At 34.9% G+C, this 18427-nt stretch overlaps 1 non-coding gene across 1 annotated transcript; it reads left to right on the top strand.

The window, feature by feature from the left end:
• Positions 1-15584: 15584 nt before the first annotated feature.
• Positions 15585-18032, top strand: LOC105035338 (uncharacterized). Its single transcript, XR_012143504.1, has 2 exons — positions 15585-16704; positions 16903-18032. It is a non-coding gene; the product is annotated as an uncharacterized protein (transcript).
• The last annotated feature ends 395 nt before the right edge of the window (positions 18033-18427 follow it).

The raw sequence follows: 18427 nt of genomic DNA, 5'->3' as shown, positions 1-18427 counted from the left end.
TCGGGAGCTCATGTCTAAGATAATCTGTCAGAGCTTATGCCTGGGACAGCCTTCACAGACTTTTATATGTGGGATAGCTGGCCAGGAGCTCATTCTGAGACAGTTCGCCAGGAGTTTATGCCTAGGATAGTCTTTATGACTTAAGCGAGATATTTTGATTAGATGGAGATTGAGGTATGATCTTGGTTAGTCTAGAGCTGAAAAAAAATGTTAAAGATCATATGATTATGAAAAGAGAAATAGAAGACAAGATATGAAACTAATACTGAATAAAAGTATTTCATCCATTAACATATGATGATGCATCTCTTTTGACAAGACTGATAATTTATGGATGTTTGTATATTATGGATATTGAACATGAGATTTTATATTTTATTATTTATTTTTATTTTTAGATTATATTATTATATTAGTGTGATGTGCAGAATTCTTACTGGACTGTAAGGCTCACACCCCTCCATTTTTTTTTCTTTTCAGAATTGTAGGATGCTCATAATTGGTTATGGTATGGATTTGCAAGTAAGCAGATGTGTCATTGATACATGATCAGAAGATTAAAAAAATTTAATTTATAATTATATAAATTTTATTAATTATTATTGAAATTAGACATTATGGATGTTGAGATTGTAATGAATTATTTTAGATCTTGTATATTCTTTAGGGCTTGCCCTAAGAAGTGTATAGCCATCACATATCCGATCCGGATATCAGACTCAGGGCGTGACAGAGTGGTATCAAAGCTTAGGTTTAAGATCACTAAGAATTGTGACATAAGCAATATCAAAATTTTGAGATTATGATTAATAGAGTATGATAGATAATATCAGAGCTTAAGGTTATGATCACTAAGGATGTAATAGAATAACATTAGAGTTTAGATTATGATCACTAGAGAATATGACTTAAGTGGTATTTGAGCTTAAAGTTATGATTATTCGAGATTGTGATTTTAGTGATATTTGAACTTAAATTATGATCATAAAGAATATGATAGACATAAAAGAAATAATTTAATATTTAATTTTGAATCAATAGATACTATAATGAAATTTATGCATAAGTGGCATATAATATCTATAATAGAATTGATGAGTTATATCTTAGATTCTAATTTGTAGGGTTGACCTGAGTATGAGAAGTGTTGATCCTAGAATGAAGTGGGAGGTATTGATATGTTATATTGAGTATACTCGATAATTTTAGAATGCTAAATTCATATGGGTGGAGATCATGATAACTTTTTTGATTTTAATATTGATTATCTGATTATTATAAATTTTAGATTTATTAGAAAAAAATTAGTTAGGATATGGTCTAAGAAAAAATTGTATCATATGAGAGAAAAATATTTTTGAGCATGAACCTATAAGAGGATCATATATGAAACTTGAATTTAGATGAAAAATATATTTAAATTTTATTATGAGAATATGAGATACACATCTTGGTGAAATCTTTGGTTATTCAAAATATCATATTTGGATATGATTTTTTTTATCTTTTAAGTTGTATTAAATTTCAAGTCAAAATTTTATTTTTCTAAGAAGATTTAGGGTGTTTTGATATTATTATTTAATCGAATAAAAAAATTTATTTTGTTAGAGTAATTTTTAATAACTCGTATTACTATTTTTAGATTAGATTCCTTAATTTTTTTTATGATTGTTGAAGATAGTGGAGTGTATTAACTATTCAAGTCAAAGTTCAGATTTTTTAGCTGATCTAAGATATCTTGCTATTATTAAATTTTGAATGACTTATATAAATCTTAACACATAAGGGATGAGATTTTGTCTTAGATTTATTGATTGATGTTAAAGATTGTGATGAAGGGAGTCTACAAGAAATGACCAAATTGATTGTACTTATAAAGATGTTGACTTGAGTTCTTCTGGTTTGTTTAAGTTGGAGTTAATTCTTTTGCAAAGAAAGATTGATTTGGAGATTGTATAAATAATTGTAAGGTAAATCAAAGGTTAGCTCTAATTAATTCTAGACATATTAGATTCTTGAGGAATGGTGAAGCTTATGTAATGATTTCAAATATAGAAATGGATGAAGATTTAATTTTGATGTGCTATGCCAAGGAATAGTAAAGACAAAAAAATATAAAATTTTGCTCTAAGTTTTATATAAAAGTTGAAGGTTAGATCTATCTTTTATTGATCTAATATACAAAGATATTCTTATCTTTCAATAAATCTATATAATTTGGTAAATTAAAATTAGAGTATGCAGCAAAAGCATGGTGGTTTAAATTGATTAAAAATATTAATCCTTTGATTCAAAAGATATTATGATGGAATACATTAGTTGCAAATAAAAAAAATTTTATTGATAATGGAAGGATGCTATTGATATTTTTGATCTAATCTGATCATAGACATACAATTTTTGTTGGTAGGTTATTTTATTACAGATAGTACTAAAAAATCCTAGATATCGCAAGTTTATTGTTAATAGTATTAGTTCAAATCTAAAATGTCTTGACACAGATCTCATTTTTTAAATTTAACATTGTTATTCGAACTGACATAAAAGGTTGAGGTTTTCTTAAGATGAAAGTCCACCTGTTAAATTTATTGGAAGATTAAAAGAAGAAAAAAATTGATATTGTGAAGAGTGCCTGATGTTCGGCCTTTCTTTATTTTCTATTATAGGTAGTCTGAGATAATTATGAATTTTGAGTGAAATGTATTGGATAAATAACTGTGGTATTTTAATACAAGATCAAAATATTACTGTTCTTCAAAAAAATTAGAAATTAATATAAAAGAAATAATTTAAATTTTAAATAATTTTATTATATCAAGATTATGAGAAATAAATAATATGTAAGAATTATTAAAAGTTTGAGAATGACATGAAGAATGTATACTTTGACATATGTATCTCAAACAACACAACTTAATTTTGAGGATGAAATTATTTTAAGAAGAGAAGAATGTAAGAACTCAGATTTTTTTTCTTGTCCCACATAAATCTTAAAGTATGCAGTAAAAAAAAAGGAAAGAGAGAAAGAAAGAAAGAAGAAATATATGAGAAGTGGGCGAGGGAGGAAGAGGACTCTGAATGGGAGCCTTCCTCTCTCTCTCTCGATTCTTTTTCACCAAAAATCCAGAAGAATCCTACTAAAACTCAAACTAAAACGATCTTGATTCTTGCCTATAAATAGGGATCCATTTTTCCTTATTTTTCCATCACAAATTACTTGAAAAATCATTGCCGATTTGAGTTCTTTATTGAGCCCCTTTTCCTTAAGATTTTGTTAAAGAGATTGTCAATTTTTCTTGTCAGACCAAGATAATCTCTTGGAATAATTCGTCAGGAGTTTATGCCTGAGACAGTCTTTATGACTTAAGCGAGATATTTTGATTAGATAGAGATTGAGACATGATCTTAATTAGTCCAGAGTCGGAAAAAAAATATTAAAGATCATGTGATTATGAAAAAAAATAGAGGACAAGACATAAAACTAATGCTAAATAAAATTATTTCACCCGTTAACATATAATGATGCATCTCTTTTGACAAGATCGATAATTTATGATTGTTTACATATTCTGAATATTGAATATGAGATTTTATATTTTATTATTTATTTTTATTTTTAAATTATATTATTATATTGATATGATATACAAAATTTTTGCTGAGTTGTAAAGCTCATATCCCTCCATTTTTTTCTTCTCAAAATTGCAGGATGCTCATAATTGGCTATAGTATGGATTTACAAGTGAGCGGATGCATAAATAGAGTATCATTGATACATGATCAGAGAATTAAAAAAAATTAATTTGTAATTATGTAAATTTTACTAATTATTATTGAAATTAGATATTATGGATGTTGAGGTTGTAATGAATTATTTTAGATCTTATATATTCTTTAGGGCTTGCCCTAAAGAGTGTGCGGCCATCATATATCCGACCCGGGTGTTGGGTTCGGAGCGTGATAAAAAGAGAAAAATAGGGGTTGCTGGTAAGGAAGAGGAAGAGGTGGAGGGCTCACGGACGGATTGGAGGAGGACGACAATGAAAAGGAGAAATAGGTGAGGAGGCAGGAGAGGAGGGATAAGAGAGGTCAATAGTGAGGAAGGGATGGAAGTACAAAAAGCCATCATAGAGAGAGAGGGCTTACGTGCGGCTTTGGAGGAGGAGAAGTGGAGAAGGAGAAGTAGATGAGGAAAAAAAAGAGAAGGGGGAAGGAAGGGTCACTAGTGAGGAATGGGTAGAGTGGAGGGGGAGGACTCATAGATGGGCTTGTAAGACAAGGATGAGAAGGAAAAGTGAGTAAGAAGGAAAAAGAGAGAAAAGATGATCTGTTGGTGATAAAAAGGTAGAGGTAGAGAGAGCCACCATGGAGAAAGAAGGCTTATAGGTGAGCTTGAAGAAGGAGGAGAAGAAAGAGGAGAAGTGAGTGAGGAAGAAAGAAAAGAGGGATCACTAATGAGAAATGGGTGAAGTTAAAGGGAACCGTCATGGAGGAAAAAGCTCACAGACAGACTTGGAGGAGGAGGACAACGAGGAGGAGGAGAGGAGGGGGAAGGAGGAAAGAGATGGGGATAAGGATTGTTTAATTTTTTTATATAATAATAGTATAATATAATGGTCATATGACATCATTCTATTAATGGAGATATATAGTACAATCATTTTGAAATATCTCAAAAATTTGAAGGATTAGTTGATACTTTTTAAAGTCCAAAGATATAAATAAAATTGGACTAAAGTTGATTGGGTGTTCATATAATTTATTCATTTTTTTTTATTCTCCATACAAATTAAGGTACATATATAGCCTCTATTCATAATAATGAGGTCTCTCTTGTACAATTTGAGTAGAATTCCTCTTTCTAGTTTTTAGAAGAATTTCCTAGTTTCTAAAAGGATGTCCATCCTTGAGTAATTCGGATCGGATTCTTCTTCCTAATTTGACTAAAACTAAATCTCCAAAAAAATAATTAATATAAAAATTATAAAAAAAGATCTTAACTACATCAATTTTACCTCCTATCATTCTATCTAATTTTTTATAGATTGAAAAATAATCTCTAGCCAAGGTCTTTTCTAGAAAAAATGATTTCAGTTTGATCAACCCATTTTGAGGCCCAGATAATAAAATTTTAGCTTGATTTAGCCTCTCAAGGGACTGATCCAAAGTTATAGATCTTGAAAAGATACTCAATTAAAAAAAAAAAGATTATCTTAATCAGACATTATATGATCAAGTTCTGACCTTCTGATGTTTGGCACATAATTCGACTTCCATATGTGGCAGATTTTGCTTCTACACTCTATTTAACTCAATCTATAATAATCAAAGTGGTCCGCATATTAAGTCTAAAGATCCTCTTGGATCATGGAGAGAAAAGTGGCCATTAGGGTTAAGTTTTTTTTTTAAAAAAAAAGAGAGCAATTCTTGTTATGCCTGTTAGTGGGACACATGGCAGATAGTGGTTGCTTTTCTTTTTTTCTAGCTGCATAGATCATCTATATGTGGATGGCTGCACGCTTCACATCTTTAATAGATTTATGGGAATGGTGCAACTAACCATATACTTTTTTTTTTTTTTTGCAAACATATAGATGATCTGTTTGTGAACGGCCGCCTGCTCTACGACTTTAAAAATGGTGAAAGATTGGTGTAGCTAATTGCATATTTCCACTTCCTACCTACCATGAGGGCATCTACTGTAATAATCCAACTCTTAATCCCTTGACCAACCCAAAATAATTGGCCCATCTTCTATTTGAAAACATGTGCTTGGCATATGAGAGGAGGGAGGGAGAGGACTCCAATCGGGAGTCTCCTTCTCTCCTGATTTCTGTTGAACATCAGGATTGTGCCCTTTAAAAATTGGACTAAAATACACGCCTATAAATAGTGATCCCTCTTTCTCAGATTTTCACCACCAAATCTCTTGGAAAATTACTATGATTCTAAGTTGTTTTGAGCCTTTTTCTTGGGATTCCATTGGAGGGACCGCTGGTATTCCTCATTTGACCGCACCAAATTTAGATATAGGATCTAAGGCTTGTTTTTCTTTTTTAGACTTGCTATCGCCGATCTGAGTTGGCAAACCATCAAATTTGGGCAAAAATAAGGTCTTTCCTATTTCAAGTCTTATTCCTCTATTTTGCCGACCACTAGCGATTGTGGCCGTTGGTGGGGTCACATCTTAGTCAACGTCGGGTGTTGCCATTGGCCGCCAATCTGGTCCTATGGCCATAGCCAGATGAAGAGAGGAGAAAAAATAGGGGTTCAAGTGCCCTATTTAAAGAAGAAGAAGAAGAAGAAGAGAGTACCTCTCTTCACTCTCTTTCCTTTTTTATTTTAATTTTTCTTGCTCCTCTCTGTCACTAACTAGGTTGAGGAGAATTAAAAAAAAAAAAGACTAAGGGGACTTGGAGTAGACCCCTAGCAAGTCATAGAGTGTTTAAATTAAATAATTTATATTTTATTATTTTTAATATTGAGATTGGTTCTTTAAGAGAACAATCTTTCAGATAAGAAATCTTCAAGTTGATTCCTTAGCAAATGGTTCATAATCTAGAGTATAGATTGATATTAGGAGATTAATTCATTATCAATAGGGGTAAGGATTCTTGGACACTGATATATGTATTTATTTATGCACTGTATGTTTTGATTTCTTGTGGCTAATATTTTTTTTGTGAGTGTCAGTAAGATTATTCATATTTTTTATATCATATGTTTATATCAAATATTGATGATTTTTTAGATGGTTTGGATTGTGATACTGACTAGTAAAAATTTTAAAAAGAATATAATATGATATAGTATTTTTTTGACATAATTGAAATTCAATAAATTGATGATTAAAAAAAAATTTTGGACTAGCAACATTAAATTATGAATAGCCTCATTATAGATAGAAATATAATATTGAGAATAGCCCATCATGTACAGAAATATATACTGAGAATAACCTGCCATAGATAAGAACATAGCACTAAGAAAGCCCCATCACATGTAGGAATGTAGTACTTGAGTTTATATTAGTCATATTAGTCATGAGCTAGAGCATGACCATAATTAGTCTAAAATCTTAAAGACAACTATGGATTGATCTAAATCATATTAATGAGATATGGATAATAAAATATAAAATCATAATTAAATAAAAAAAATTTACTTAATGATATATATGTGGCATATCAATTTTTAAAAAGGATAGATATTCAATGGTATATGATGTATATTTTTAAATATATTGATATTAAATGATACTAGATACTTAATATAAGATTTTATAGTTTATGATTTTTTTGTTACTATTTAATTATTATTTTTGAATCATATTATATATTGGTGTAAGTATATGGGGTTTCTTATTGGGATATAAAGCTCACCCTCCTCGATTCTCTTTCTTTTCAGAGTTACTGGGCACATAGTGTTGGTCGGGTTGGGCATGAAGTTTGAGTGATAGACTTTTTAGTTTATTAGATAGTTCAATTTTTAATACCATGGGATATTGGAATAATTATACTTGAAACAAATTGACTATTTGCCCTAATGAAACTATTTAATTGAAATATTTTATTTTTTATAAAGTTTAAAAATATTTGAAGTTTTATTCAATTTAAGACCTTGCATGATCTCTCGGACAATGCCCTAGGTTCATATGGCTATGTTATGTGATCGAACCAGATGTTAGGTTCGAGGTATGACATCTATAAGGAGGAAAGATGGGAGGACAGTGGAAGGGTATGGCTTGGGTTGAAGATGAGAGGAGGCAAGGATGAAGGGGAAGGTCTCGAGATGGAGGGGAGAGGAGAGAAGAAAATAGGAGAAAATCTTACTTGGAGAAGATGGTATGAACCCCAAGGAGGGCTATCAAATCACCACAAGGGTGATGCCTAAAGACAACGACGGGTAGTAATGCCTCGCTAGAGAAGAGTATGATGGCCCACAAGCATAGTGCCTTACCTAAGAAGAGAGAGAATAGGGTCGATGGAAGCAAAAGAGTCATCCAAGAGTAGTCCTTTAGCCCGAATCTAAAAAGAAATTCATGAGAGTACAATCAAGTAGCATAGAGCAAAGTGCAATTAGGGTAAGCTTCTTTTTTCAGTGGGACAAACCATATGTTGAGGATAATGGTTCATCGGCAAAGAGAGGGGAGAGGACAATGGAAGCATCGAGGCCATATAAAAAGCATCATGCCAAGGCAAATTTGAGGAGAAATGGAGAATGGGCACAGTTAGGATTAGGTTTGTTAATGAGGAAGGGGCAGTCAAGTTGGGTTAGGATTTTTTGTTAAATCGAGAGCATCATTGTTAGGCCTATGAGTGCAATATACAGCAGGCAACAATTATCTCATCCTCCTATTTTTATATGTTTTCTACAACCACACATGTTGTCTACATGTGGATAGAGAAAAAAAATTTTTAGTCATGTAATTCTATTTTTGTGTGGACACCTAGCCACCTACATGTTTTTGCTAATTATTATTTTAAATTCAAAAACTATTATTTTGTTTGATGAAAAAAATGTTTCAACAAATATTTTTTGTTTATTTGTTAAAAAAATAAGTTTGAAAAGAAAATTAAATATTTTATCTTAGATGTAAAAAAATATTTTAGCAAATGAAAAAAAATGTTTCCTATTTTTTATTGTAATTTTTCTGTTAAATAACTTATCATGATGCAAAAAAGGAGAAACTATTATCCAAAAAGTTATTAATATCTATTATTCTTTCGTGTTTTTTCTATTTATTGATTTGGAACCAGATAATTTCTATAATTTATTTTATTTTATTTATTATGTGGGTAAAAAAATATTTGTTAAATTATCTAGAAAATAATAATATTAAATTAAAAGATTTTTCAACATTTTATTTATGTACAACTTCTATATTGTACCAACAAGCTCCACTAATTGATCTTTTGTTTCATTAAATGAGCTTGATTGTATAGCAATTTCTTAAGGACAATGTTGGAGATCAATATTACATCACTATGTTAGAATAACTATTGACTTGTGAGCATTTATTTGCCTTCTTGTCCCACTAGGCATGCCAAAAAAATTTTGGCTAATGGAAAGGGTGACTAGTCAAATAGCGATGGATGGATAAATGCATTATATGCCATTGGTGATAGATCGCTAGAAAGTGGGTGATCGAATATGAGAAATAAGAGTAGCATAAGTCCAAATGGTTTGACCTTCAAGAACTTTCATCACCATCATACCATCATTTGAATGAGCTACAATTGGATAGGGATGTGGGTGTAACCTATGCTACAATAGTTGAAATTTAAGTTAACACTACTCTTAGAGTAAAAAAATATTGGTAAGGTAAACTAATTAAGGTAAAATAAGATGCATTAACAAGTTGGATTGTCGAAAGATCATTGACAAAGTATCGTTCCACTTGCTTATGCGTGCTAAAGATAATAACCATTCACTCTTATGGTTGCCATCTATATTTGACCTCTACTCTTAATGATTCTGATAACTAATGCCAACATCCTTTTACTACATATATTCATTGACGTAGTTGCTCTGCATTAACTATTAGATCGATAATTATATCTTATCCATCTTAATTTACCCAACATGCTCTCATAGGCTCTCTGTTTAATTGGCCTATAATATACTCTTTAGCACTTAAGAATATCTTTGTAAACCAATTCATTCACCTCGATCTAAGCCTTCTATTAGCCTTCCAGGCAAATACATATGTCTTGGCTCAAAGCTTTGGGAGGCTATCTAATTCTTCTTCAAGTTGCTATATGTATAGTGATCCTTGAATATTAAGGTATAGTGTAAACAACATCCAAATGCAGTCGAACTCCTCTTAGGAAAATGGAGACTTTATGTTAAGTCTTGAATAATGTACCAAATATTTAATATTAAACTTGAATATTTCTATAGGATGCATCCCTCTCTCTCCCCTATCTCTCGAATAAAAACATATGGGATAAGCACCAAAAAGGAAACTATGGGGCAGATTTTCTTTTTTCCATATTTCCTCTAATGCTCATCATAAAGCAAAAGCTCAAAAGTCAGATATTTTGACTAACAAAGTTATTAGTCCTGTGAATATAAAAAGATATTGTATTCTCTTTCTTTCTTATACTACAAGAAAATAGACTATTAGCGATGGTAAACTAGCCATCGCTAATAACGACATTTACTGATAAATTATTACAATGAAAAATTTTTCCATCGTAATAAGTTTAAATAATTATTAGTGATAGTAATTTTGTTATTAGCGACGACTTTGTCATTGCTAATAATTAATTATTTTTAGCGATGACATTAGCGACGAAATAATACCGTCGCTAATAATTAAGCCCTAACAACCCCCCCGAGTCTCCGATGGGCTCACAAAAATTCTCCCCTTGCTCCCCCATCGGCTCCCTTTCTCTGATTGCCATTCTCCCCCACTGCATCGCTGGAGCCCCAGCCTCCTCCCTCTAACCTCGTGCCATTGTTTCTGCCTCGAATCCAATATTTCGGCACCAGATTGAAGATTTTCGAGCCCCCGCCCCTTTCTTCCCCACACTACCGGTCGCATCCCGAAGTCAGCATCCCATCACCCGACCTTCCCTCTTCTTCCTAGAGCCCGTGTCTCCGAACCCGCATCCCCAAGCTCCCCCCTTCTTTCCAACCACCTCCTGGAGTTGATGTCCCATCACCTAACCTCCCTTTTCCTTCTCCATCCCTCTCCTTATCGGATCGGACCCTTCGCTGCCTCCCCCTTCTCCCCCCGCCACTCCCTTACTAGATTGGACTCCCCGTCGTCTCCCCATTCTTCCTCCACCCCTCTCCTTACCGTATAGAACCCCCGGTCGCCGCCCCCTTCTCCCCCCACCCCTCTCCTTGTCAGACCAGACCCACGGAGGCCTCTTCCTTCTCCCCCCATCCCTTTCCTTACCGGATCAAACCCCCCACCGTCTCTCCATTCTCCCCCCCACCCCTCCTCTTGTCAGACTGGACCCATGGCCCCACCTCCCTTCTTCGAAACACCCAACTGTCGGAGTGCCCCACCGTCAGACCTGAGTCATCGTCGCACTGTGAGTATTAATGACGGTGATAGCGATGGCTCCATCACCATCACCACTCCCTATTCTCATCTTTTTAATTTTTAAATATTTAAAATTAGATTTATCCAATTATCATAAATTAATAATATTTTAATTTAAATATTATTAATTTAAATATTATTATTATTATTATTAATTTTAATAATATTATTAATATTATTATTTAAATTAATATTATTCTTAGAAGGTGGCACCATTTCAGGAAGCTCTCCGACGAGAATAGCCCTATTGCCTTCGACGATAGGAGGTTCGAGATTGGACTACCGCTGGATTAGCTCTGGCCCCTTCATCTACTCCAGTGGCAGTTGGAGTAGCTTGGTGATTGAATTTTTGGCCCTAGTTTCAGTCCAAAGTTCGAAAAAAATTTCAAACTGCACTCAAGGAGGGGTCACCCATAATTGTCTTGAATCATTTTAAATACTTATCTTACATTATTTTAAATCTTGCATTGTAACTCATAATTATATAATTAATTTGTGAACCTATTTATTTTTATTTTCAGAGATTATAGATCATATCTTTCAGAGAACTGAGCCATCACAGTCGATGAGAGAGCTCTCATGCAGCCAACTTATATGATTCTGTGCCACACATACCATACAATAAACTCTAATACTTTAGATATTCTCTTTTATGTTATTTTATCTTTTATTATCTAATATAACATTCTTTATGATGTCTTGATACTCTCAGATTCAGACGATGTGAGGTCACCAGTGAACCCACAATCACATGGAGCAGCATCCAGCTCTCAAAGCTAGCAGAGTGATAGAGGACCTATCCGGCTCGCAACACTTCCGACTTGATCAAAGGATAGAGAGCTCATCCATATTCAAAGACGTTCGTAAGTACTATATCTTTACTGAATATATTTAAAATTTAGTCATTTTAGAGTCTCACATTTATTTTTCAAAATCAAATTTGTAGCACATTTAGAGAGTCTAGGGTGCCTCGTGTGATTACTGGGATTATCTGACGATTGATGCCAGGGCCAGTGAATGAGTTTTTCAATTGGTCGTCGAGGGCTCATGATGCAACTCGAGAGATGTTTCTGGTAAGTCAAAGATGTTTAATTTTTAAATTTATGATAGATTTATATTTTATTTATTAATATATGCTTGCTTCTACTTACAGGAGTACTACCAATTTGAGACTCTTTAGGATAAGGAGGCTGGCCATCGGACCTTCGAGGAGGTGGCCATATATAGGCTCCGAGATGGGCTGTACAGTCTTAGGCAGTCTGTCATAAAACATTCTAATTTCGAGTCATCATCAAACTGAAAGTTTTACATATATCACTAGATGAGAACGGACATATGGGAGGCCCTCTATGATCGGTGGAGCACTGAGGAGTACTCTAGTAGGTGGCTGAGGATACTACAGAATTAGATCATTCAGTAAGATCCGATCAAGTACACCAATGGCTTTGTTGGCACATATCTTGTGGCAATAAATTGATAAAAATTTTATACTTAAATTAATTTCATATTGAACTGATCATATGTATATTTTAATTAATTTAATTTTATTATTTATTTACTATGGACACAGTAACTGGATCATGTACTAGGACAGCTGTAGATATGGAAAGCCACATATCAATCTAGGAGGATTGGTGATTACTCAGATCCTAGATCTTGATAGATCGCGGTAACAACTTAAAATATTATTTATTAAGTTTTTATATGTACTGATGTGTATCGACTAATAAATTTTTAAACTGTATAGGCAGATTACACAGAGTATCTCGTATCGTGGCATAGTGAGAACCTATCCTCTCAGCCTCTCTTTGACCTCGAGGGATGGCTCAGGGCCATCAGAGGAGTGAGTAGGAGTCGGATCATAGGATTCAATCATAACTTCAACTCTCCAGCAACTCAATACTCTTCGACATCCTCCTCTTAGGCCTCAACAATATAGATATGAGGTGATGCACATATGGAGGAGATTGTACAGAGACTTTGGAGCTAGTGATCTCAGAGCTTTCGAGACACCGCTCATAATACTATCATTGAGATTCCTCGAGATCTGCATCTGTACGATCAATTAGGCTCGTTGTCACAGCCATCACAGTAGGTAAGTCTATTAATAATTTTTTTTATTTATTTTAAATTTTTATATTTAAAAACTTCATATATTTAGACTTGAGTCCGGATAAAAGATCTAAGGGATAAAAATTCAATCTAACCATCCAATCGATAGATCAGGAGTGTTTATAACTCCGTATCATCGAATAAAATGTGTAAGAACAATCTGTTCAAGAATTAAAATAGTATATCGAAATGTATGCTTCTATATCGACATACACACTTTTGTATCGAAATTTATTAATAATATTTTATTTTTTTTATTATAGAATACTGGGACATCCAACTTCATCTACCAGCTACTGAGATGATGTATATGAGTAGGAGGAGGATGAGGACGACGAGGATGATCTCATATGATTTTTTTTTTATATGTATGTAATTTTGATACTTGTAAAGTAATATAAATTTATATAATTATATAATTTATATTTTTAATATAATATAATTAATTTAATATTTATAATTATGATAAATACTTATTATTTTATTCATAACAAATTTAGAAAATATAATTGATTGTTACTATAATTAAAATAGATTTTTAAAAATTTAATTATAAATTTTTTAAAAAAATAAAAAATTATTAGCGACGGTATCAATGATGCTAATTGTATTGGTAAAGACTATTATCGACGACATTAGCATCGATAATACCGTCGTCAATAATTTTTTAAATTTTAATTAAAAAAATTAAAATAAAAAAATATTAGTGATGACTTTATTGTTGCTAATTATACGTATTAACGATGGACTTATTGTTGTCACTAATAATGATAATTAGCGACGATCTTATTTCTGACGAATTTTAGTGATGGGAGTCTATTGCTAATATTATTAGTGATGAAGATTGGGTTATTAGAGATGGCAATTAGCTATCACTAATAACCTATTTTTTTATGGTATTATTTTCAGAGCATTCTTTTTACTAGTATATACTAAATGGTCAAATAATACACACCAAGCAAATTAATATTTTATAGTAAGCTAATAGACATATCTAGAAAAATCAATATATAGTTTCTAGAATATAGTGTTCATCAGTATACATTATAGGGTTAGGTAATATACACACTAAGAAAATTAGTCATATAGCAACTCAATACATACCTTGAAGTAAATTGATACATAATTTTTAAAATATCATATTCACCAATACACACTATATAATTGGATGATATATCCTCGTCGACTTCCTGACATATATTATAAGCTTTTCTTATATATATTCAGTAGTAATCCCATATACACCTCCAAGTAAAAAATATATTCTGAAAATTATTTATCAATTTATTTAGAGGTGTATAATGGATCACTACTGTGTGTATATCAAAAAACTTATAATATATATTAGAAAGTTGACAAATTTATGTCATCCAACCATATAGTCTGTACTGGTGTATATGATCTTTTAAAAACTGTATATCAATTTGCTTGAGGATATGTATTGAGTTGCTACAGGAGTAGCGACCAGACACCGTAATAGGTGATGTAGAGAAAGCATACTTGAAATAGAATAACTTTCTTGCCCACCCAGTATGATCATTTGATCGTATACTATATGCTAGTAAAATCATATTTTAGAAACTATGTTTTGATTTATTTAAATATATGTATTAGTTTATTAGATGACTAATTTGCATGATGTGTATTATTTGATTATGTAGTATATATTGATAAAATATATATTTTAAAAATAAAAAAAAAATATCACATGTGATATTTTTTTTTAATTTTTTGATGAGACTAACAACTTTGATACTTGAAAAGATTTTTGACTTTTGAGTATCTACTTTAAGATGGGCACCAAAATAAGCCTCCTATTTTTTTCTCTGATGCTGACTTATATGATTTTTTCTCAAAATGCAATTTAGTTCATCACACTATAAAACAAAATTTAGGTGGCTTTGTTCGGAACATTTTTGTATAAAGTTTGTACATTTGCGCTCAAAAAGAGGAGGAATGCAAAAAAAAAAAAAAAAAAAAAAAAAAAGAAAGGAAGAAACTTAATTGCTTTCCAGTTTGACCTTGGTTGTTGCGACGATATCCACGCGTGAAACAGGGCACGCCTGCTGCAATTCAACGATGCAGGGAGAAAAATAAAGTCTGTCGCCGGCACAAAATCCCTCTCAGACACGGAGTAACGATTAAATTTGTTAAATACAGGGCTGGATAAAAGTGAGTGCACGTGTCACGAAATGGAAGTGCTTTTATTAATCCTTCAAACCTTATCGCTGTGTTTTTTTTTTTTTTTTTTTTGTCCTTCTCTCTTCCTTCCGTAAGTTAATGCTGCCATAGAGATGAATTCGTTAGCGTACGGCCCGCGTATCCTAGATGGCCAAACATTGAATCAAATCACACGACTTTAAACGCGTATTTATTGATATATTCAACAAAGCCTCTGTTGAGCCGGTCGTTGGTCTACCGCCTGCGCCGGCCATATTAGACTCGCGCTCCCTTCCTTCTTGCTCGAGTTACCAAACCTGAACGGCAATTGTATCGATTCTCCCCCTCCAAGCTAAGTTATTGTGCGCAGAGAAGACATGATATGGTGATCTCCACTACATCAATTTTCCATAGAGATAGAGGGATACAGAGAGATGGAACCATGGATCAAAATTCTAGCCCTAGTTCTCCCCGCTGCCATAATCCTCCTCCTCGTCTCCGTTCTCATCTTCTGGTGCCGCCGGAGCCGGCGCCGGCACCTCGTCTCCAAGACCACCCCACAATTCTTAGAAACAGGACCAAGTCCAAAAATGAAAGCCTCCAGGCCGCGCTCGCCAAGCTTCATCTCTCCTACAAATCTAGAAGCAGTAGCAAAGCCAGCCTCCGCTTCCAGCACCTCCACCACCACCACCATAACGACCATCATCCAGTTGTTGCTGGACAGCAGCCGCCATTCAAGTGGGACGACCACCCGCGGCTCATCTCGGAGGCGGTGGAGAACGGATGGTCGCGTTTCGCGTTGACAAGCCGACCTTCCTTGGCCTCCGCCCGGCTAACCCCCAGCCCCCTGTGGGGCCTCTGCGCCGTCTGCGATGGTGGAACACAGGCGGAGACCGAGTGGGAGGTGCCCCTTGGATCGTCGGAGTTCATGCAGACGGTGCGGCTCAATCCGAGCGGCGACAACGACCCCACTGTTTGGTGGAGCGTCAGGATGGCCCTCCCCTTGCCGGGCCCACCCTTGGGAGGCTCCTCTTTCCCTCAGGAAGCCTACTTCGAGATCACCATCCTGTACCTCCAACCGCACCAGCAACTGCAGCAGCAGGAGGAAGACGACCGGGTGAAGCTGATCGAAGAGAATTCCATCGAAGGGCAGTCGGATGCCGTGATCCATGCAACGGAGAAGGCTGCTCGTGGCAATAGTCGGATCCAAGAGCCAGGAACCGTCATCAAAGAGGAATCACGAGGCAGAGGCGACAGCGGCCCACTCGTCTCCTTGGGTCTCACCGTAGGAGGTCCTCCTCCAACTAGATCATCACCTGGGACCTATTCGGGATCCATCGGCTTCCACTCCAATGGTTCCGTCTACCTCGACGGTAACATATCATAGTATTGTTACTCTCTATATGTTCTTTTTTTTTCTGGGTACAAACTCTATATATACTTCAAAATTAAATGATTAGGACAAAACAGCTATGGATGAATTAAATTGTCTCGTAAAGAAAGATGTGCATATTATATGTAAGAATTCAGTTCAATCTCAACTGTATACGCATACATGTGTGTCATATCAGGGATGAAGCTGGGGTTGGAGTCGGAGAAAACAGGGTGGACGGAGGTGAACAAGGTGATCGGCTGCGGGTTCGACCCGGGTAGGAAGAAGGTCTTCTTCACGGTGGACTCCCAGCTGATTCACGTGATCTACTGCAACTCCGAGCCGTACAGAACCCGCTCTACCCGATCCTGGCGGCAAGCGTCGACGTGATGGTTCTGGTCAACCTGGGGCAGAGCAAGTTCAAGTACGCCCCGGCCAACGCGCATCGGACGCCCAATCCCTGCTTCATGCGCTCGGCTTCTGCCGACTGTGGAGCCACGGACGTCTGCTACGAGGATAGCCGAGAGCTCTTCTCCATGGGAAGGATAGACTCCGACTGGCTTGACGCTGCCAAGCAGAGCAACAGCGGCAAGAATGGCCGCAACGATGGTGGCGGCGTTGCGATAGATGTCGACGCGGAGTCCGATCTGTTCGAGATTGCCTTGCACAGTTGAAAGTCAAATCAGACAGCCTGGTGGATTGGAGCGTTTGCAAAGCAAGCCCGCAATTTCGAATATGGAATTCAGAGATATCCAATAGGAAATGATACCTAGTCGGTCAATATTTATCGGATTTAAAAACGAAAAGAAGGTTAAAAAGTTGGAGGGGTTTGATCCTCTAATATTCATGAAAGCCTTCGAAATTCACCGCTGGCTTTGATCTCCATCGTTGTGCCATTTGGAATGGACAGAGAGATTGGTTTTATTTGTGTAATAAAGACATGGAAGAAAGATCAAAGAGCCGGCGGCATAATGACAGCGGGACAGTGATAACAATGCGGACACTCGCTTTGACAAACAAGATGGTTCCAGTAAAGACAGAAATAACATCGGACAACGACACAACGATTATTGTCGAAGATCAAATGTTTCTGGTATGCCATCTTTATCTCCTGCTCGGTTAATATAAAGGGGTTTGAGTCGGAAAGGCAGCTGCCCATGGGATCCCGGTGGAGCACCCGTTCTCGATGACTGACCTCATCAGCATTGTTGCTATCATTTTTTTTTTTTGAGAATATTATTGCTGTCTTTTATTCAATATAGCACACAACTATTTATTTTGTATATTATGTATATTACAAAGCAATTCCAAAATTTAATTTTTATCCTAGTGCTTGAATTGTGCTAGATCGAATTTATTGGCATGGTCCAGAAAAGGGTGGCTTTAACAGCATAATTCAGCAAATCAAGTTTCACCTTCGGTTGTTTGATTCCATACTTCAAATCAATGGGCAACATAATCTACATAGCCCCAACGTTATGCACGGACCGTTTACCCATCAGCTTTGGTGCACACAAAAGAGAAAAATCTAATTTAAATCATGAATTCAAATCCTTCCAAGGATTCTTGGCAACTATTGCCGAAAGTCTTTGATCTATGGCTAGCCTTAGTCTCTTATCAAGGTGGAGGTCAGTCACCTACTGACATAGAGATATCTTTTACTGAAGTGAAGATGCTCCTTCTTCAAAGACATCTGTAAAAAGGTTTACTCATTAGAAATTTTT

Source organism: Elaeis guineensis, chromosome 8 (genome assembly GCF_000442705.2).
Source record: "Elaeis guineensis isolate ETL-2024a chromosome 8, EG11, whole genome shotgun sequence".
NCBI lineage: Eukaryota > Viridiplantae > Streptophyta > Magnoliopsida > Arecales > Arecaceae > Elaeis > Elaeis guineensis.
The sequence above is the reverse complement of the archived record's forward strand: the minus strand, read 5'-3'. Positions and strand labels throughout refer to the sequence as shown.